Source organism: Primulina tabacum, chromosome 16, assembly GCF_025594145.1.
Source record: "Primulina tabacum isolate GXHZ01 chromosome 16, ASM2559414v2, whole genome shotgun sequence".
Lineage (NCBI taxonomy): Eukaryota > Viridiplantae > Streptophyta > Magnoliopsida > Lamiales > Gesneriaceae > Primulina > Primulina tabacum.
In genome coordinates, this window is record NC_134565.1 from 14,404,237 (window position 1) to 14,426,637 (window position 22,401).

Consider the following 22,401-nt stretch of genomic DNA (forward strand, 5'->3'; position numbering starts at 1 on the left):
TCAAGGAGAGCGTGACTAGGATTGGATAGCGTGGTGATTTCGGGCTTAGAAGACAAACTAGATGTTCTACATGTGATACATATTTTGTTACTAACACTAGTTTGTATAAATGAAATGGAACAAGACATGTACTTACTTTTATTGAAATAAATGGAGTTATCACATGTGTATGATTATATACCATAGTTTATAATGTTTAAAAGAAAATTTTTTTTTATGACCCATTTTCTAGCAAAGATCCACTTAATCCCAAAGACAATTGAGTTAGAGCCTGGGTCCCCACAGATATTGTCATTGCCAAATTGAGTATTGACAGGCATTGAATCCGAGACTTCGACAGAATCAGAGTGACCGAAAAAAAAGGTATAAATCAATGTTGATTCGGGATTGCACAACTCGAGTTTGATTCAACTTGAGTTTCCCAAAATCACATACTGAATGATTATTGCATTGATATTTTCAATTCTTGAGTTTGTTATGCTTAGTCAATTGATTTATAGCAGAGCAGGTATCGAGTTATGGGCTGATGTGCCTAGTCATTGGCTGATGTGCCAAGTCTTCGGCTGATTCGCCAAGACACTGGATGTTTGGTTTATATCGATGTATCTTAGGAGTTGATTCATTCCTATCGCTGAAATTCCATATAGGTGCCCATATCCAGGAACTGGGATCCCTAGATTAGAGATGAGTCGATTCTCAGATGACGAGTCCAGAGTTTATTTACAGCTTTATATCGATACATGTCTTTCTGATTTGATACATGATATTGATATGTGTTTCATGCTTTAATATATATGCTTTTATGTGACTTCATGTTTACATTGTTTATACAGGGATGTATTTCTCACCGGAGTTATCCGGCTGTTGTCTTATTTGTATGTGTGCATGACAACAGGTGGGACAGGATCAAGGTCACGAAGAGAATGAGAGATTCAAGATTAGCGTGGAGATCCGTACTTAGAGTAGAGTGATTTTCAGTACTTGATGTAGTGGCTGAACTCTAGTTGTGATAAACATATGTTGTACATGATTTGTACTTTATGTTGATATTTATATCAGATTGATTACTTTACGTTTCCGCATTTGTATTTTAAAACAAAAAAAAAAATTTAGACCTAGATTAATTAAATGATCCTAATAATGATTAAGAAGATGGATTAGGTTCGGGTCCCCACAACTGGTGGTATTAGAGCAGTAGGTACCTTAGACAGATATAGGAGCTAGTGAGCGGGGTAGAATGAGGTTTCTTTCCTTGCTTTTGATTGCTAGCATGTGTTACTGCTTTGAAATGCATGTTTACCTATTTATTTGATTTGATTTGGTAACGTGTGTTATTGAGAATGAATCAGAACCGATTCTTGATCAGCAGTAAGATGATCAGAGGAGGAGTGAAAGAGGTTTGTTGTATTTGGTTACTAACCCTTTTCGTAATCAGATATTCCTCCTCAAAGAGTACCTGAGCAGGGTAGTACTTCTGCAAATCCAATGGATGTTACAGCAACACCGATGGAAACACTGTTCAAAAGGTTTCAGTCATTTAAACTGCCAACCCTGAAAGGAACATAGACTTCTGTTGACTGTGAGAGCTAGTTAGATGACATAGAGATGACGTTTGACTTTTTGGATTACACAGATGAGCGACGAGTCCGATTGATAGGACACCAGTTGCATGAATTTGCAAAGAACTGATGGATTACGACAAAGAGAGCATTGGAGCATCGGGGTACGACAATTACCTGGAATGTCTTTAAAGCTGAATTCTATCAGATATTTTTCCCAGTGTCGTACAGGAAAGACAATGGGGCAAAGTTTGCCAATTTGAGACTGGGTCAGTTGAACATTGAAGAGTATGTGACCAAGTTCTCTACCTTGTTGCGATTTACTCCACATGTGGCCGAGAATGAGGAAGCTATTGCTGATCAGTTCATCAATGGTTTGAACCCCGAGATTTTTACATTGGTTAACACTGGGCGACCGAAAATTTTTTCTAATGCTCTGAATTGAGCCAAAGGAGCTGAAGCTGGTCTGATGAGACAGAAGGGAGCTTCCTCCAACACCGAGGTCACAGCAACCTCCCCCCAGATTTGAGGGTGGCAGCAGCAGTGGTGGAAAGAAAGAATTCTTGAAAGCCCGAGGAAACAATTCAAGAAGTCAGGCAGTAGTTCTTCTAGCTCCGGTGGATCCAAACGGAGTTATACTAGGGTTTATTGCAAGACTTGCGGAGGGAGACATCCCACGGAGCAATGCCAAGGAGTATTTAGTAGTTGCCACATCTGCAGACAGTCAGGACATTTTGCGAGAGTATGTCCACAGAGAGGTTCCCAGAGATCCCAGGGAGCGGAGTCATCTGGATAAGTGGCTCAGACAGGAAGATGATCATCAGCTGTACATTCCTTTAAGCAACCACCGACGACTCCTCAGTCACAGCCGAGGCCAGGAGGAAGCCAGACAGGGAGCCAGCCTCCTAAACAGCAGGCCTGAGTATTTGCTTTGACAGAGGAGCAAGCTCAAGAAGCACCAAATGACATCGTTGTAGGTAACTGTTCTTTATGTGGTTATCCTGCTTATGTATTGATTGATACTAGTGCTTCTCATACATTTATTTCTGAGAGATTTGCATTGAGTCATGCATTTCCTGTTGAGTCTTAATCTGCTGTAGTGTCTGTCTCTTCTCCTTTGGGGAGAGGTTTGATATCAGTGAATTCTGTAAAACATTGTATGCTACAATATGACGGGCATGAGATTAAGTTAGACTGTATTGTGCTTGGGTTGTCTGATTTTGACTATATTATCGGTATCGATATGATGACCAAGTACAGAGCTACTGTTGATTTTTTCCACAAGATTGTGAGATTCAGACCGGATATGGCTGATTAGTGGAAATTCTACGGTAAGGGTTCTCGATCTAGATTTCCTTTGATATCCGTATTGTCTATGACTCGATTGTTACAGAAAGAAGCAGAGGGATTCCTTGTCTATTCAGTTGATTTACTGAAATCGAGTCCATCATTGGCTGATTTGCCAGTGGTATGCGAGTTTGCTGATGTCTTCCCTTATGAGATTCCGTGTCTGCCTCCGATTCGAGAAATAGACTTCAGTATTGAGTTGATGCCAGGTACAGTTCCGATTTCGAGAGCTCCGTACAGAATGGCACCAATTGAGTTGAAAGAGCAGTTGGAGGATTTACTGGCCAAGGGGTACATCAGACCGAGTTTTTCTCCTTGGGGTGCTCCAGTACTGTTTGTGAGGAAGAAAGACGGTTCAATGAGACTCTGCATTGACTATCGGGAATTGAACAAGGCTACGGTAAAGAACAAATACCCTTTGCCACGTATCGATGATTTGTTTGATCAGTTGCAGGGTTCTTCAGTATATTCCAAGATCGATCTGAGATCTGGATATCATCAGCTGAGAGTCAGGGATTCTGATATCTCGAAGACAGCGTTCAGAACCAGGTATGGACATTATGAGTTTATTGTCATGCCGTTTGGGTTGACGAACGCTCCAGCTGTATTTATGGGTTTGATGAACCGTATATTCCAGAGATATCTTGATGATTTTGTTATTATATTCATTGACGACATTTTTATTTATTCAAATAATATGATTGAACATGCCGAGCATTTGAGAACTGTGTTGAGAATTTCTGAGGGCTGAGAAATTATATGTGAAATTGTCAAAATATGAATTCTGGCTGAGACAGGTTGTATTTTTGGGTCATATTATATCCGGAGACGGTATTTCTGTTGATCCTAGTAAGGTTGAGGCGGTGATCAGTTGGCCAAGACCGACATCTGTGCCAGAGAAACGCAGTTTTATGGGTTTGACAGGATATTACCGACGATTTATTAAAGATTTATCGAGTATTGCTAAATCGATTACTCAGTTGACTCAGAAGAATGCTCCGTTTGTATGGTCAGAAGACTGTGAGTCCAGTTTTCTTGAATAGAAGATGAGATTGACCAGTGCACCGATCTTGACTATTCCATCAGGTACTGGTGACTTTGTCGTTTATTGCAATGCTTCTCACAGAGGATTGGTATGTATTTTGATGCAGCGGGGACATGTTATCGCTTATGCTTCGAGACAGTTGAAGCCACATGAGACTCGCTATCCACTTCATGATCTTGAATTGGCTGCCATTGTATTTGCATTGAAGATATGGCGACATTACTTTTACGGTGAGAAGTTTGAGATTTATTCTGATCATAAAAGTCTGAAATATCTGTTTTCACATTCAGAGTTGAATATGAGACAACAAAGATGGCTTGATTTGCATAAAGACTTTGATTGTGAAATCAAGTACTATCCGGGGAAATCCAATGCAGCAGCAGATGCACTGAGTCGAAAGGTATGTTCTTTATCCTTATCGACGATTGGTGTTTCGAATTTTGATAGAAGATTGTTGTTTGTCTGGATTGATATTTGAGACAGATTATAGACCGTTGAGACTTTATGCTGTTCAAGTTGAACCAAAGCAGATTTTGAGAATTAAAGCGGCTCAGAAAAGTGATCAGAATGTGTAGAATTCGATATCGATGATCAGAGCAAGGCATCGATCAAAGTATCAGGTACGGGATAGTGTACTGTATGTGAATAATCGTCTTGTTGTGCCGAATGTTTCAGAATTGAAACGACAGATTTTGTCAGAAGCGCATAGCAGTCGATTCAGTATTCATCCTGGTGGCAGAAAGATGTATAATGATTTGAAAAGAAAGTTTTGGTGGAAACAGATGAAAGCTGATGTTGCTGAATTTGTATCCAAATGTCTGAATTGCCAGCAGGTAAAAGCAGAAAGAAAGAAACCAGGAGGACTGTTACAGAGTTTAGCTATTCCTGAATGGAAATGGGATCACATTTTCATGGATTTTGTGACGAAGCTACCGAAATCCTCCCGAGGTTGTGATGCGATTTGGGTCGTGATTGACAGATTGACCAAATCAGCATGTTTTATTCCGTATAAGATGACATACTGACATGACCAGATGGCAGAGATTTATGTAAGAGAGGTGGTCAGATTGCACGGAGTGCCGAAGTCGATTGTTTCATACCGTGATTCTCGCACACTTTTGGCAGAGTTTGCAGCAGGCTCTAGGTACGAAGTTACATCTTAGTACCGCATATCATCCACAGAGCGACGGACAGTCAGAGCGGACTATCCAGACATTGGAAGATATGCTTTGAGATGTAGTGCTTGATTTTAGCACTAGTTGGCAGGATTCATTGCCACTTTGTGAGTTTTGGTACAACAACAGCTATCAGACGAGTATTGAGATGACACCATTACGGAAAGAAGTGCAGATCCCCTCTTTATTGGGATGATATCTCTGAAGTTCCTGAGATTGGACCTGACATGATCATAGATATGACTGAAAGGGTGAAGCCGATTCAGAAGAAAATGAAGGCAGCTCAAGACAGGCAGGCCAAATATGCCAATGTTTGACGTAGACCGTTGGTATTTGAGGTAGGAGACCGAGTTTTTTTTGAAGATTTCACCTTTCAGAGGAGTTGTCAGATTTGGCAAGAAAGGGAAGCTGTCTCCACGATATATTGGGCCTTATGAGATTCTCGAAAAGATAGCAGATCGTGCCTATCGACTAGCCCTACCGCCTTCTTTATCAGGAATACATGATGTCTTTCATTTATCATTATTGCGGAAATACTTGCCTGATGCTTCACATATTATTCAGCCAAACGAGGCCGAACTGGACGAGACACTGAGTTATTTTGAGAAACCAATTCAGATTCTCGATCGAAAGGAAAGGCAACTCAGAACGAAGACTATTCCGCTTGTAAAAGTTCAGTGGAGTCGTCATGGCATCGAGGAAGCTACCTGGGAGACTGAGTCAGATATGAGACAGAGATTCCCAGAGTTATTTCACTAATATGAGTATTCTTATTTGGCTTTTATTCTCCATTCCTTATTGTATCTGATTTGATATCTGATTTGATTATCTGTGATTTCGGGGTCGAAATCAGATCTTAGGGGGAGAGAAATGTAATGCCTGAGATTTTGATTAGTGTAATCTGATATGATTTGTTGGTAATTGTAATGTGATTATATACGGAACGGATCAGACTGGGATAGCCGAAAAGAAAATTGAATTATGTGCGAGGATAAGCCCTCGCGCATATGTGCGACCCCGCCGGGTGCATATGCGCGAGGCAGGCAGAGAAACTCACGCATATGCGCGACGTGTATTCGCGCATGTGCGCGAGGGTACCCGAGAGTTGTGAAGGACCTCGCGCATATGCGCGGAAGAGGTGCGCGCATATACGCGAGCTGCCGTGAGGATGACGCGCCGAGACTTAGTGTCTCGCGCATATGCGCCGAGAAGGGTCGCGCATATGCGCGAGACTTGCTGTGCAAAGGAGTGAGCCACATTTCTAAGCATGCATGAGACATATATAAAAATGGTTAAGAGTCTTTCATTCTCCTCAGAAAGAAACCGAAAGTTCTCTAGAGGAAAGCGTTGATTCTTGATGCTGTAATTCAACTTGTGAGAAATCTGTCCGTTCGTTCTTCAATCCGACTTCGGTACTAAGTTTTTAACGACGAGAGCTTTAACTTGACGTAAGCTTCTTATGTTTTGATACGATTTGAAATTATGATACTACCAGAATCGGTTATGATTCATAAATGGTGTTTCTGATATGTTAGACATCGTATAATCAAAACCGGATTGAAGAACGGATACCGTATAGAATTGTTATGATTTTTTGAGTTGATTTGATTGAGATGTGATATCATATTTGTATTGTATCGATTATGAAATGTTGGAATTGATATCTGTTGATGTGTATTGCAGGGTATATTGAGATTGCACAGTTACGCTGTTGAAACAGAATTTGATTCAGTTCTGATTATATCAAGTATTGATCTGAGTTGTATATTGATATGATACCTTCGATATTATCATTGCCAGATTGAATATTGACAGGCATTGAATCCGAGACTTCGACAGAATCAGTGTGACTGAAAGAAAGGTATAAATCAATGTTGATTCGGTATTGCACAACTCGAGTTTGATTCAACTTGAGTTTTCCAAAATCACATACTGAATGATTATTGCAATTCTTGAGATTGTTATGCTTAGTCTATTGATTTATAGCAGAGCAGGTGTCGAGTTATGGGCTGATGTGCCCAGTCATTGGCTGATGTGCCAAGTCTTCCGCGTTTCGCCAAGACACTGGATGTTTGGTTTATATCGATGTCGCTTTTGAGTTGATTCATTCCTATTGCTGAAATTCGATATAGGTGCCCCATATCCAGGAACCGAGATCCCTAGATTAGAGATGAGTCGAGTCTGAGATGACGAGTCCAGAGTTTATTTACAGCTTTATATCGATACATGTCTTTCTGATTTGATACATGATATTGATATGTGTTTCATGCTTTAATATATATGCTTTTATGTGACTTCATGTTTACATTGTTTATACAGGGATGTATTTCTCACCGGAGTTATCCGGCTGTTGTCTTATTTGTATGTGTGCATGACAACAGGTGGGACAGGATCAGGGTCACCAAGAGAATGAGAGATTCAAGATTAGCGTGGAGATCCGTACTTAGAGTAGAGTGATTTTCAGTACTTGATGTAGTGGCTGAACTCTAGTTGTGATAAACATATGTTGTACATGATTTGTACTTTATGTTGATATTTATATCAGATTGATTACTTTACGTTTTCGCATTTGTATATTAGACCCAAATTAATTAAATGATCCTAATAATGATTAAGAAGATGGATTAGGTTCGGGTCCCCACATGTAGACGACCATCAGCTGTTCACTCTTTCCAGCCACCGACTACTACTGTAAGGTCCAAAATTAAGACGACGTAATCCAACTGCATGCAAATCTAAGAAATATGAAAAATGAGTAATTAATTGATTTTAATTGCTAATTAATTATGTGACATACATGTTTATATGTTAAATGAGGTGTGTGATGAAAATTTTATTCTCTTTAAACATGTTTTCATCATAAACAAAGAAATAAACATCGTCATCCTTGCACCTCTCAAAATCATAACCAAACCAACATAAATCATGCAAATAGGACACACAAAATGTACTATCCATGTAATCATCACAACCATCACCAATCAAATTTAAAATCATGGAAATAGAACACACTAAAAGGCTCATGATAGGCGGATCATCGAAAAAGAATTCAAAGAAGGTGAAAATGTCATGCTCTACAACTCTCGGATGCGACTGTTTCCAAAAAAATTGAAGTCGTGATGGTCTGGTCCATTCGTGATTTCTAAAGTTTACCCATCGGGAGCTGTAGAATTGCAAGATGTAAAGGATGGGACATTTACGGTCAATGCCCAGCGACTAAAGCACTACATGAGTGGCACAATTGAGCCACAACTTGGAATCACCAATCTGCACCGCAACTGATCGACGGTCAAGCTCTCAACTATAAATCGAGAAATACCTCTTTTCCCTATTCAATCCAATTTTCTTATTTTATTTTATATTTTTATTTATTTATTTATTAAAAAAAATTTATTTCGGACGAAAGTTCACGACTGAGCGGTAAAAAATTACCGCTCGAGCGCGAACATCTCAGACATGATGAAATCTCCAGAGAGATTGGCGATAGAACGGTAATTTCTTACCGCTAGAGCGCGCCTGCACATAAATTCGGCCGCCCCCTTCTCCTTTCTTATTCTTATTTTTTTTCTCTCAATCCCTACTCCTCACTCGCACTCAATCTCGTTTTTGCAGAATAATTCACTCCAAACATCAAGAATCATGCACCGTGGCTCACCCTCGTCCGTAAGAATCAAGCATCTCTCGCTTTTTCGGTCATCTCCTTCCCTTCGGTCACCATCTCCATCATCTACCACCATGGAACCCAAGAAACAAAAATGTGCTCCCGGCTCTTCATCCTCATCTTCGTCATTTGATAGACATCGTTTTGTGAGTGAGGCGGCTAGGGCTAGATATGAACACGCTAAGATTCATCGCAACCCAATTGCCGAGAGGGGATTCTGTAGGAAAATGGAAGATAGATATTTAGTTCCACTTGTGAAGTTGGGGAGACGTGGATGGGAACAATTTGGAAATCAACCTACGGCTACAATGGTCTCAGTGGTTCGGGAATTCTATGCAAATGCCGCGGAAGGGAAGGATAGTAAGGTTTTTGTTAGAGTTCGACTTGTTTCATGTGACTCAGTTACAATTAACGCACTATTAGAGACACCTGAAGTTAATGACTCTCGATTTGAAGCATTCGTTGCCGACCCCAATTATGATACGATACTTGCAGCGCTGTGCCTTCCAGGCGCGATGTGGAAACTGTTGGGCGGACCACCAAGCTGTTTTGACGAGAAGTATTTGAAAGCCGAAATTGCCCTATGGTATCTATTTGTAGTCCTGCATGACTCTAACATGTCCCAAATAATTATTTAAGCTTACATTAATTTTTTTTTTCATAATTTTATTTAGCTTAAATATTAGACTTTTTCATTTATCTTTAATTAACTGTTTTGACGGTGTTTTAATCATGAAAAATCCCAAACTTTAATATAAAATTCCTAAATTCTAAATTTAGTCTTTTTATATTATTTTAGCCCTTATGGACCACGACTCGACCCCCGTGAGCCGTTTTCCCGATTTTCATTAGTTTAAAAACCCTTAAATGACACAAAATTTTCGCCCCCGTGCCATCTCTTAATTTTATCGAGTTACCCCCGGACCATGATGAACCAGAACCTGCTCTACATGCTGGAGTACCCTACTGGACCTAGGAAACTCACGGAAACCTCCCCCAAACGGAAAGCGAAGGCCTCCCTCACTCACCCTAAGTTGGCCGAGAAATCCTCGTTGGATAAGGAAACTTGATCAAGCTCTCCTGCCCCTACCAACGAACCCAGCCCCGAAACAGCCTAACAAGAACTTACCTAGAACCCTAAGGTCTCCCCCTGGCCCAGCCCAAAGTCCTCAGACCAAGCCCCTAAGCCCTTCACAGACGCTGCCCCTGCGCGCTGTTTCACCTTCTCGGGTGAGTGTCCTTGTCAACAAGGACTCTTCCCAAGCTATCCAGCTCGAGTCCTAGCATGGCTAGGACTCTACCCCTGACTCAAACCCATCCCTAGCAAGAGCCCTAGCCCAAGCCGTGACCCTCCAGCCCCCTACCACAAGGAACCCGATCGCCCCAAGTACATGACAGAAACTCACGGCTTCAATCTGTTCTGCTTGTTTCCCTTCGACTTAGTGAGTGGGGTGAATTAGTTAGGATGAGCAAAGGAGATTAAGGTGTGCCTTTGCGTATTATACGCTCGAATAATCGTTGACGACGAATAACGGGACGCGACTTTGGCTTGTTCTTGCTTGCCCTTTCGAAAACCCTCTCCAATTTGTGTGTAGTGCTGTGCAAGGGGGGTGGGGAGTGTTTTCAGAAAAGTGAAGTGTGTGGCCGATTATTTTTGTCTAAACTAGACTAGGGTTTTAATTATTCAATACTTTATATATTAGTTAATCACCTTCAAGGCTTTTTAGTCCTATTAAGCCATCTAATTGGGCCCATTAGTCTATTTAGGACACGATTAAAATATTAACAAAGTTTTTCTTTAATTAAGTATGTAAATTTATTAGCCGGGTTGCCAAAAAGTTCGTATTTTAGTTGAAAACCAACACCGATAAAATTTATGTCCGGGCGTATAAAATTACGTCAAAATCCCTTTATTTTCAGAAATACTAAAAAGCATCGACCATATTTTAAATAATTAAAATAATTATTTAACAAAACAATTTTACAATTTTCAGCCCTCGGTCCCCGTTCCTCGATCGTCACTTGAATATTCCTTAAAAATACCATTTTATGCATTATGACAATAAAATCTCCGGAATTCCTCCAACTGATCTAGTTAAAGCAGACGTCGTTCACCTGCATCAGTAAAGTTAAAGTTTAGTGCTTTCGTAGCCCAATATGCCCGATGCTCTAACTCTACAGGTAGATGACACATTTTACCAAACAATAACCCATATGGTGTAGTGCCTATAGGTGTTTTGAACGCAGTCCTTTATGCCCAAAGAGCATCATCTAACTTTACAGACCAATCTTTTTGACTGACACCTACCACTTTTTCTAAAATCCATTTGATATCTCGGTTAGACACTTCCACTTGACCACTTGTTTGGGGGTGATAGGGGGTAGAGATTTTATGTGTGACACCGTATTTTCTCAAAAGTTTTTCAAAAAGTTTGTTGCAAAAATAGGTGCCACCATCACTAATGATTGCTCGTGGTGTCCCAAACTTGTTAAAAAAAATTTCTTTATAAATTTCAGGACCACTTGAGCATCATTAGTGGCATATGCTTCTGCCTCTACCCACTTCGACACATAGTCAACCACCACCAAAATATATTTTTTCGTGAACGAGCTGGGAAACGGTCCCATGAAGTCTATTCCCCACACATCAAAAACCTCATACTCAATGATATTATTTAAAGGCATTTCATGACGGTTAGAGATGTTACCTGTCCATTGGCATTTATCACAGGCTAGCACATAAGAACGAGCATCTTTAAAGAGGGTTGGCCAATAAAATCCACATTCAAGTACCTTAGATGCCGTCTTTGTTAAAACGCCAATAAAATCCACATTCAAAGGGTAGATCTCAATCTGGTGCCACCAACACAGGAGTCGTCACCAAGCGCTCCTTTAGATCCTCGTATGCCTACAGACAGTCAGAATTAAACTCAAAGGATACATCTTTCGTAAGTAAAGAGGATAGAGGTTTGGAAATTTTTCAAAAATCTTTGATAAAACGCCTATAAAAACCGGCGTGGCCTGGAAAAATTCTAACTCCCTTTATTGATGCTGGTGGTGGTTGGTTCTTTATGACTTCTATTTTTGCTTTGTCCACCTCAATCCCTTGTTCCGAAACCTTGTGCCCTAAAACAATTCCCTCTTGTACCATGAAGTGGCACTTCTCCCAATTAAGTACCAAGTTCGTCTCCCGCACCTCCTCAACACGGTTCACAAATTCTGCAAACACTCATCAAACGTTGCCCCAAAGATAGAAAAGTCATCCATAAATATTTCAAGAAATGTTTTAATCATATCATGGAATATAGCAGTCATGCAACGTTGAAACGTAGCAGGGGCATTACAAAGACCAAAAGGCATACGGCGGAAAGCAAAAGTTCCATAAGGACAAGTTAAAAAGGTTTTCTCTTGGTCCTCAGGTGCAATAGTGATTTTATTATACCACGAATACCCATCTAGAAAACTGTAAAACTCATGCCCCGCTAGTCTATCCAACATCTGATCAATAAAGGGCAGGGGAAAGTGGTCCTTACGAGTGGCATCATTCAACTTCCTATAGTCAATACACACTCTCCACCCCGTAACTGTCCTCATGGGAATAAGTTCATTCTCTTCATTAGTGATCACCGTAATCCCACCTTTTTTGGGCACACACTGAATAGGAATTACCCATGCACTATCTGAAATAAGATAGATAATACCTGCATCGAGAAGCTTAATGGTTTCTTCCATCAAGATTTTGTGCATGCAGATTGATGGACTTATCCCTTGATGTCTGCCACCATCCAAGCAAATGCCTTTTTGTGCTCTTTGAGAACTTGCAACAATTTTTCCTCCATAGCATCTGTTAAAGCTGCAGAAATAATGACAGGTAAAGTGTTATTCTCACCCAGGTATATGTACTTTAGGTGCGGAGGTAATGCCTAGAGTTCAAGCGTCGGTGGTTCGTCGATGCTTGACTTTGGAGGGGTCAAATCTTTTCGCTCTCCTAAATGATCCAATCTCGTTCTCATTGACTTTCTCCATGGATGGTTGGCATTAAAATATGCCACTATTTCAGCTATTTCTTCATCCAAGTCTTTCTCCTTCAATTCAGTTGTGAGGGTGGCTTCCAATGGGTCTTTCATGGGATCCTGCAAAAAATTACACACAAGTGAGTCCACCACATCAATTCTAAAACAGTTATCAGTGTACAGTGTGTGCTTAAGAGCATTAATGACGTAAAAAGTAATTTCTTCCTCGCTCACTCGCAATCTCAACTTTCCTCCTTGAACATCAATCAAGGCCTTGCCAGTCGCAAGGAATGGTATCCCTAGAATCAACGGCATCTCCACGTCTTCCTCCATGTCAAGTACCACAAAATCTGCAGCAAATATGAATTTTTCCACCTTTACCAAGACGTCCTCTATGACTCCTCGCGGGTGTTTGACAGATCTGTCTGCTAGTTGCAAGGACATCTGTGTTGACTTAGGTTCTCCTAATCCGAGTTTCCTAAATACAGATAATGGCATAAGATTTATACTCGCACAAAGATCACTCAAAGTTTTATGAAATACAATATCACCAATCACGCAAGGAATAGAAAAACTCCCTGGGTCCTTCAGTTTCTGTGGGATCTTGTTTTGTACCGATGCATAGCAGTTCTTAGTCAGATTAACCGTCATGTGATCCTCCAATTTTCTCTTGTTTGCTAAGATGTCCTTTAGAAATTTGGCATAACTAGGCATTTGCTTCAAAGCATCGGTAAAAGTAATATTGATATGCAATTTTTTAAATAACTCAAGAAACTTACCGAATTGTGCATTTAATTTTGCCTTTTTTAATGCTACAGAAAAAGGTGGAAGGATAACAATTTTAGTTTGTGTAGTGGGTGCTGGTGTTGAGTTGGAAGACTTACCTTTTGATGACTCAGTCTGTTCACCCTGTACTTGAGTTTTTCTGTCCCTCTAGCCTCTAAGATCTTTCCACTCTTCAACTCGATGGCCTTTACTTGCTCTTTTGGATTGGTCTCTGTGTTACATGGCAAGGTGCCCGGCTCTCTATTAGCTATCATCTTTGCTAACTGTCTAATCTGATTCTCCAGCCCCTTTATCGATGCATCTTGATTTTGGAGTCTGGTTTCAGTGGACGAGATAAACTTAGACATCAAATGCTCTAAATTGGACTTTTTTCTCTAGGAAGGTCAGATCTGTACAGTGGTTGTTTCCCATATTGTTGTCATCCTTGTGGTCGATTCTTTCTGTTTTGGCCACCCCATGAGAAGTTGGGATGTTTCCTCCATCCAGGGTTGTATGTGTTCGAATAAGGGTCATTCATTGGACGGTTTTGGACTCCCACTTGATTTATTGGTTCCCTTTCTTTCACATAAAAGGGATTTCCATCTTTAAATTCCTTAACATAGTGTTCTCCTCCGCATTTTTCACAAAATATCTCTTGAAGACGCATAGCCATGCCACCCATATTCAACCGTCCAACTTCATGTTCAAAACATCAAGCTGTGCAGTGATAGCAGAAAGGTCAGTTACCTGGTGGACTCCTGCACTTCTCCGCTGGTTGTTCCTTTCAGATTGAGGATGATAGCTGCTAGCAGCCATCTCCTCCAACAACTCATATTCTTCCTCAGCAGTTTTCCTCAAGAGGTTTCCACATGCACCAGCATCTATCATAGTACGATTATGAGTAAGCAAGCCATAGTAAAAGTTTTGAACAACTAACCCAAGTGGCAGTTCGTGATGAGGGAATCTTCGTAATAGATCCTTGAAACGCTCACATGCTTCATATAAAGATTCCTGCTCGAATTGTGCAAATGTAGTGATGTCTACCCGCAGCTTCATGGTCTTTGATGGAGGAAAGTATTTGATAAGAAACGCTTTCGCCATGTCCTCCCATGTGGTAATCGAACCTACAGGTAAACAATTTAACCATGCTTTAGCTTTGTCACGTAAGGAGAAAGAAAATAAATGCAACCTAACAGCATCATCAGAAACTCCATTAAATTTAAAAGTATTGCAAATTTCAAGAAAATCTGTTATGTACGTGTTTGGGTCATCTACTGCAGATCCTCCAAACTGGACTGTATTCTGAATCATCTGAATTATAGCTGGCTTGATTTCAAAGTGATTTGCTCGCACAATAGGCCTCACAATGTTGGGGCGTGCGCCATCCAAAGAAGGCTGCGCATACTTTAGCATTGGTATGCGACGTGACATCTCAACGTGTCTATCTTCTTGATGTTCCTCCTCATGCTCGTGCTCATGCCTATCCATCAGTTCCTTCAGTCTCTGCTGCTGTCTTCTCCTGAGGAAAATTCTTTCAATTTCAGGGTCAAACTGCTCAAGCTCCACGTCAAGTGGCTTTGGCATGCACTAGAAGAGATATCTGTAATAAAGTATGTAGTGTTAATTTAATAAAAAAATGAAAAAATGCTAAAGAAAATAACTAAAAGTAAAATTGTGAATTAACAGTCCCCGGCAACGGCGCTAAAAACTTGATCGAGCAAAACTTGAACTGTGGAATCCTCAATAAAAATATGGTTTTTTATGCTCGAAAATTAATCGCAAGTGCACGATGTCAAGTAATAGTATAATGTACGTGAGTACGAGTATCGTTCCACTGAAAACAATATTTTACAATTATTATTTTCAGTTATCAAATCTTTAGCAACGAATTTTGATTGGTTGTTTATTACTAATAAAATCAAATAAATATGCAGATAAAAAGATTTAGGAAATTAAATAATAAGACGTAATATCTGGAATGGCTGATTAAAATTCATTGAGAAATGAATTTGTTGGGAATTTCAGTACACCTACCCCTCGTTAATTTATTAATTCGTTCGATAGTGATTTACGCTTCCGACGGGATTTTCTATTCGATTGAACACGCCCTCTCAAGCTATGCAAAACTAACTCTACTCAATGAAGTAAATAAATATCTTTAATTATTTATCAAGAGCGAATCGCATGTTGATCTATGAAATCCCCTAGTTTTCGTCCTACCAGACTATGACTATCGGCATGTATCCAATTTCATATGTCTATGTAAATTGTAGATCCACGGACTATGCTACTCGTTCTTATCATAAGCTATTCTTTTGAACTCACTCGCAATATACGATTATTATTAAAGTTAGCTATTCTTTAATAATGATAATAATAACAGTAACACAATCACGAATAAACCAACAATTGAAATATGAATTAACTAAATCAGATTTCGGGGTAGGATCCCCTTAAATCCCAATAAATATTTTGTTTAGCTACTCGAATTCATAATAAAAATAAACACACAACAATGGTTAATAGATAAAAACTAAGTTAGAAATACAAGATTTGACGAAAAATGCAAAGACGATGCCCGGAAATCTTTGAATCTTCAATCCAAACGCGAAATCCTCTCTAAGGCTTGTGGTGGTTGCTCCAAAATATCTGAATATCCTCCCAAAAACGTCCCCCCCCTTTCCATATTCTCTCCTCTTTAGAAATAAGGAAAGAAATCGGCCAAAGAAATCTTTCCATTTTTAGGTGGCTCTCGGGCGGTAGAATATTACCGCTCGAGCGCCACACCCTCTGTAATTTGGCTTCGGAAGTGCGACACTCGAGCTCAGGTGATAGAATTTCGCCGCCCGAGTGCCGAGTCTTCTGTACATCAACTCTTCGGAAAGCATTTCTCACGCTCGGGCGGTATAATATTACAGCCCGAGCGCCATGCCCTCTGGACTTCAGTTCCTCTATTTGCTTCTCTGGCCCGAGCGGTATAAAATTATCCCTCGGGCGCCTGCATTTCTGCCCGTTGTCTTTTTGGCTTGCACTTTTTTTTCGATCTCAGTTTTCAGGTCATTTCTCCTGTAAATTCTTCATGCACAAATGAGACGGGATCATATGCATGGTTTACTATAAAACGAACAAGATGTAAATGAAATATAAGTATGCACAATACAAAAACACACAAAATTTATTCGAAAAAAACACGTAAAAACTACACCTATCAAAATTCAAAGAGAAATGAATTTGTTGGGAATTTCAGTTCACCTACCTCTCATTATTTACTTAATTCATTCGATAGTGATCTACGATTCCGACATGATTTCCTATTCAGTTGAGCACGCCCTCTCAAACTATGCCAAACTAATTCTACTCAGTAAAGTAATTAAATTTCTTTAATTATTTATCAAAGGTGAATCGCATAGAGTTCTATGAAATCCCATAACTTTGGCCATACTGGACTATGACTATCAGCATGTATCCGACTTCATATTTCTATGTAAATTGTAAATCCACAGACTATACTACTTGTTCTTATCACGAGCTACTCTCTCCAACTCACTCGCAATATAAGATCGTTGTTAAAGTTATCTACGCTCTAGAAACACGATAAAAAAATAGCATAATCAAGAATAAACCAAAAATCGAAATATGAATTAACTAAATCAGTTTCTGGATATGATCCCCTTAAATCCCAACAAATAATAAAAATTAGCTACTCGATGTCATAATTAAACTAAGCAAAAAAATGTTAAAATAAGAGAAAATAAACTCGAAATACTAGACGTGACGAGATCAATGAAGAACAGTGCCTGAAAATTTCGAAATCTTCAATCCAAGCGCAAAATCCTCTCCAAGGCTTGTGGTGGCTACTATATAATACTCTAGCTTCGTCCTCATTTTCTTCTTTTATCCTCCTTGGTAAAAATCTTCCCGAAAGCAAGAATTGATCCTCAACATTTTTTCCAAAATTAAGTCCCGCTCGGGCGGTAAAGTTCTACCGCCCGAGCGTCGGGTTCTCTGTACATGTGGTTGTTTGGTGCAACATTCGCACTCGGGCGGTAAAATTCTACCGCCCGAGCACCGAGTCTTCTGTAAGTTAATTCTTTGGAAGGCACTTCTTGCACTCGAACGCTAGAATTTTACCGCCCGGGCGCCAACTCTTTTGTCCAAATGGTCTTGTGATCAATACTCGCGCTCGAGCGGTAAGATTCTACCGCTCAGGCGTGAGCTCTTCTGCCATTTTCTTGTGGTCTTCACACTTCTGTCCCGATTTCGACTCTTCGGTAACTTTACTTGCAGATTCATCACATACTAGTGAGACACAATCATATGCATAGGCTAATTGTAAAATGAAAGAAATATAAATGAAACGTACGCATGCACAATGCAAACACACACAAAACAAATGCAATAAAACACGTAAAAATGACACCTATCACCCCACTCCCTTAAAACATTATAACTCTTTCTTTCATTAACCTCACGGCACACACAAAGGTTTTGTAAAGGGTTATGCCTACTGCCAGTTGCAAGAAGCTCACGAAGCCACCCCTCAAGTCTGTAAGTTTTAAAGTTTTAAATTCCTTCTAGTAGTAAGCATCAATTCATGATTTCAAAATGTGCATGTTTAAGTTCAAATTACGTGCATCTTATGATATAGATATTATGTTCATGAATGTAGGGTTACGTGTTGGGTAAATAATGGAACAATATGCCTCCTAGACGTATTATTGCACGAGGAGCAGATGAAGAGAACAGAGAGTCTCAGGATGAGGAGAGGGCGACTCCTCTTCGCACACCTCCAGATAAGCAAGGCACAAATGCTTGTAGGTATGACTCAGTTCTTAACACAATTTGCGGGGAACAATGCTGGAGTAGATATAGGGGTGAGGGCCAGGCCAGAGGAATTATATGATATGTTCAGGAGGATGGACCCAAAAGAGTTCTCGGGGAATATTGACCCGATGATAGCTCAGGGATGGATTAAGTCAAACGAGGTGATTTTCGCTTTCATTGAGCTGCAGGATGCAGACAAGGTCAGGTGTTCCACTTTCCTGCAGAAAAGAGACGCCAGACTTTGGTGGGAGAGCGCATCTGTGTCGGTGAACTTGTAAACACTAACTTGGGATGGTTTCAAGGAGGTCTTCTAATCCAAGTACTTCACTAAGGAAGTACGTTACCTCCTGACCAGGGAGTTCATGACGCTACAACATGGTGACAGCAGCGTGTAAGAATCTGTCAGGAAGTTTGAGAGGGGGTGTCACTTCGTGCCCTGATTGAAAATGATGCCCGGGAGAAGTTGAGGCATTCTATTGATGGTTTGCGGCCGATCTTGCGCCGTGATGTGAGAGTTGCTTGTCCTACGACCTATGCTATCGCCGTGTCGAGAGGCTTTGCGGCAGATTAAGATCAAAAGGACATTGATAATGACAGGAAGGGCAAGAGGCCCTATCAGGCTCCCCAACAGCAACAACAGCAACCTCAGTTTAAGAGGCCTTTCCAACAATGGCAAAGGAAGAGGCCATTTCAAGGACCGCCAAAAGGCAAGAGTCCTATTCCTCAGAAGAAGGCTCCCCAGAGGCCTGGTGAGTACCCAGTGTGTTCGAGATGAAACTATTAGCATACGGGACAATGTCTATGGGGATCGGGCAAATGCTTCAAGTGTGGAGTTAGTGACCACTTGTCGAAAGACTTCCCGGAGTGGAGGCAGCCACCCAGGGAGAGTGTTCGCCATGCAGGCTGAGGAGGCAAACCCAGATACGAATCTTCTGATGGGAAATATTTTCATAAGAGAGTAGCCACGAAAGCCTTGATAGATTCTGGGGCCACTCAATCTTTTATCTCAAAGACGTTCGCTAATTATTTGGACGTCAAGTCCATTGGACTCGATTTTAACTATTATTGACAGTCCCATCAGGGGAAGAGTTATCAGCTAGTAGCGTGGTCAAAGACATCGATTTCGAACTGCAAGGTCACCTAGTGTATGCCGATCCGGTTGTGTTGCCGAGGCCAGAGTTTGACATTATCTTGGGAATGGACTGGCTAACGAAGGAAAGAGTTCTTATTGACTTTCAGAAAAGATCAGTGTTGGTAAGTCCATTGGGCATGGAGCAATTTATCTTTGAGCCGAACAGATGGAAAAGTTTCCCTCGCATGATCTCTTGCATTCATGCACGGAGACTTATTCACCAAGGGTGTTAGGCCTTCTTGGCTAGTATTATTTTTGGAGCTGACGCACCCACTTTGTCGGTATCTGATGTACCAGTGGTTAGAGAATTTCCTGATGTTTTTCTTGATGACGTCACAAGCTTTCCACCAGAGCGAGAAGTGGAGTTTTCCATTGACCATAAGCCAGGTACCGTGCCAATCTCTAAGGAACCGTACCGTTTAGCTCCAACTGAGATGTTAGAGCTCAAACAGTAGATTTATGAACTACTAGATAAAGAGTTCATCCTCCATAGTTTTTCACCTTAGGGCGCACTAGTGCTCTTCGAAAAGAAGAAAGATGGGAGCATGAGGCTGTGTATCGATTACAGAGAATTGAACAAGGTAACGATCAAGAATTAATACCCACTACCAAGGATCGAGGACTTGTTTGATCAATTGCAGGGAGCTACAATGTTCTCTAAGAAAAATCTGCGATCTGGGTATCATCAACTGAAGATAAAAGATGCAGATGTTCATAAGACAGCTTTCAGAACCAGATACGGGCACTACAAGTTCTTAGTAATGTCGTTTGGACTGACGAATGCCCCAACAATTTTTATGGAATTGATGAATTGAGTATTTGAGCCCTACCTAGATCAATCGTCATAGTGTTCATTGACGACATCCTAATCTACTCGAAGAGCCATGACGAGCACAGTCAGCATTTGAGTACGGTTTTGCATGTTTTGCAGAGTCGCAAATTGTCTGCAAAATTTAGTAAGTTTGAATTCTGGTTGGAGAAAGTAGCATTTTTGGGCCATATAATATCTAGCAGTGGTATTGAGGTGGATCCAGCTAAGGTGGCAGCAGTTAAAGAATGTATTGAGCCGAAGAATGCGTCAGAGATCCATAGTTTCCTAGGCGTGGCAGGCTACTACAGGAAATTTATTCAGGGGTTTTTGTCAATTGCAGTGCCACTCACTTCATTGACTAAGAAGAATTCTAAATTCATATAGAGTGGAAAGTGTCAGAAGGGCTTTGATACTTTGAAGCAAGCTCTTATCGCAGCGCCAGTGTTAGCCATGCCACCAGGGCAAGGCAATTTTGTGCTATACAACGATGCTTCTAAGCTCGGTTTTGGTGCAGTATTGATGCAGCACGGTCGGGTTACAGCTTATGCCTCCAGACAATTGAAAGTGCATGAGAAGAACTACCCGAATCATGATCTTGAGTTAGTTGTTGTTGTCATTGCATTGAAGATTTGGAGACATTATTTGTACGGCGATAAATGCCAGATATTCACTGATCACAAGAGTCTCAAGTATTTTTTCACGCAAAAAGAGCTGAACATGAGACAAAGACGGTGGTTAGAGTTGGTAAAAGACTACAATTGTGAAATTAGCTACCATACAGGGAAAGATAATGTTGTGACAGATGCTTTGAGCAGGAAAGTAGTAGTCGTAGTACAGTTGTCAGCGCAGAGATCTCTTCAGTCATTCAGAGGTTTTGCCTAGAAATTTATCCTAAGGGCAGATCTCCTAAGCTTTTTAATCTGACATTCCAGTCTTCCTTGCTAGATTGAATCCGTAGATATCAACCTTCAGATGAACATTTACAGAAATTGAGACTGGAAGATGAGGCCAAGAGCAAACAGTGTCTAATGGTATTGTGAAATACAGAGGGAGGATGTGGGTGCCTAGTGTTGATTCGATCAGAGAAGATATTCTGACAGAGGCACATGCATCCCTGTATTCCGTTCATCCAGGGGGTACCAAGATGTATAAGGATTTGAAGATGTTGTATTGGTGGCCAGGTATGAAGTGGGACATTTGTCGATTTGTATCATAATGTCTCAATTGTCAGCAAGTGAAAGCATAGCATCAGAGGCCAGTATGAATGCTTAAGCCGCACTTATCCCCGAGTAGAAATGGGAGAATATCACCATGGATTTTGTGGTTGGTTTGACAATGTCAGTCAGAGGATCTAATGCTATTTGGGTTATAGTGGATCGACTTACTAAGTCGGCACACTTCTTGCCAGTGAAGACTTCTTTCTCCATGACTCAGTATGCAGAGCTTTATATCAGGGAGATAGTCCGATAGTACGGGATCCCAGTTTCTATTGTATCCGACAGGGACCCGAGATTCACATTGTCCTTTAGGAAGAGTTTACATGCAGCCATGGGGACGAAGTTGCTTTTTAGTACATCATTTCACCCTCAAACTGATGGCCAGTCTGAGCGAGTGATTCGGATTTTGGAAGATTTGCTGCGAGCTTGTGTGATCGATTTCCATGGGAATTGGGAATCAAAACTACCTCTAGTGGAGTTTACCTACAACAACAGTTTCCAATCATCTGTAGGTATGGCTCCCTACAAAGCACTGCATGGAAGGAACTGCATATCGACGATTCATTGGGATAGAGCCGGTGAGAGACCAGAACTTGGCCCAGAGATTGTTCAGAAGACTGCAGATATGGTGGTCAAGATCCAAGGCAGGTTGAAGACCGTTCAGAGTCGTCAAAAGAGTTATGCTGACAAGAGGAGGAGAGATCTTGAATTTGCCGTAAGAGATCACGTTATCGTGAAGATAGCACCTATGAAGGGTGTTACGAGGTTTGGGAAGAGAGGCAAGTTGAGTCCGAGATTTATTGGACCGTTCAAAATTCTTGACAGAGTTGGGACACTTGCTTATCGTGTAGC

The 22,401-nt window shown here is 40.8% G+C and overlaps 1 non-coding gene across 1 annotated transcript; it reads left to right on the plus strand.

Annotated features, from left to right (window-relative positions):
- The first annotated feature begins 14,511 nt into the window (after window positions 1-14,511).
- LOC142530233 (small nucleolar RNA R71) lies at window positions 14,512-14,617 on the plus strand. The gene has a single exon (XR_012816074.1). It is a non-coding gene; the product is annotated as a small nucleolar RNA R71 (small nucleolar RNA).
- The last annotated feature ends 7,784 nt before the right edge of the window (window positions 14,618-22,401 follow it).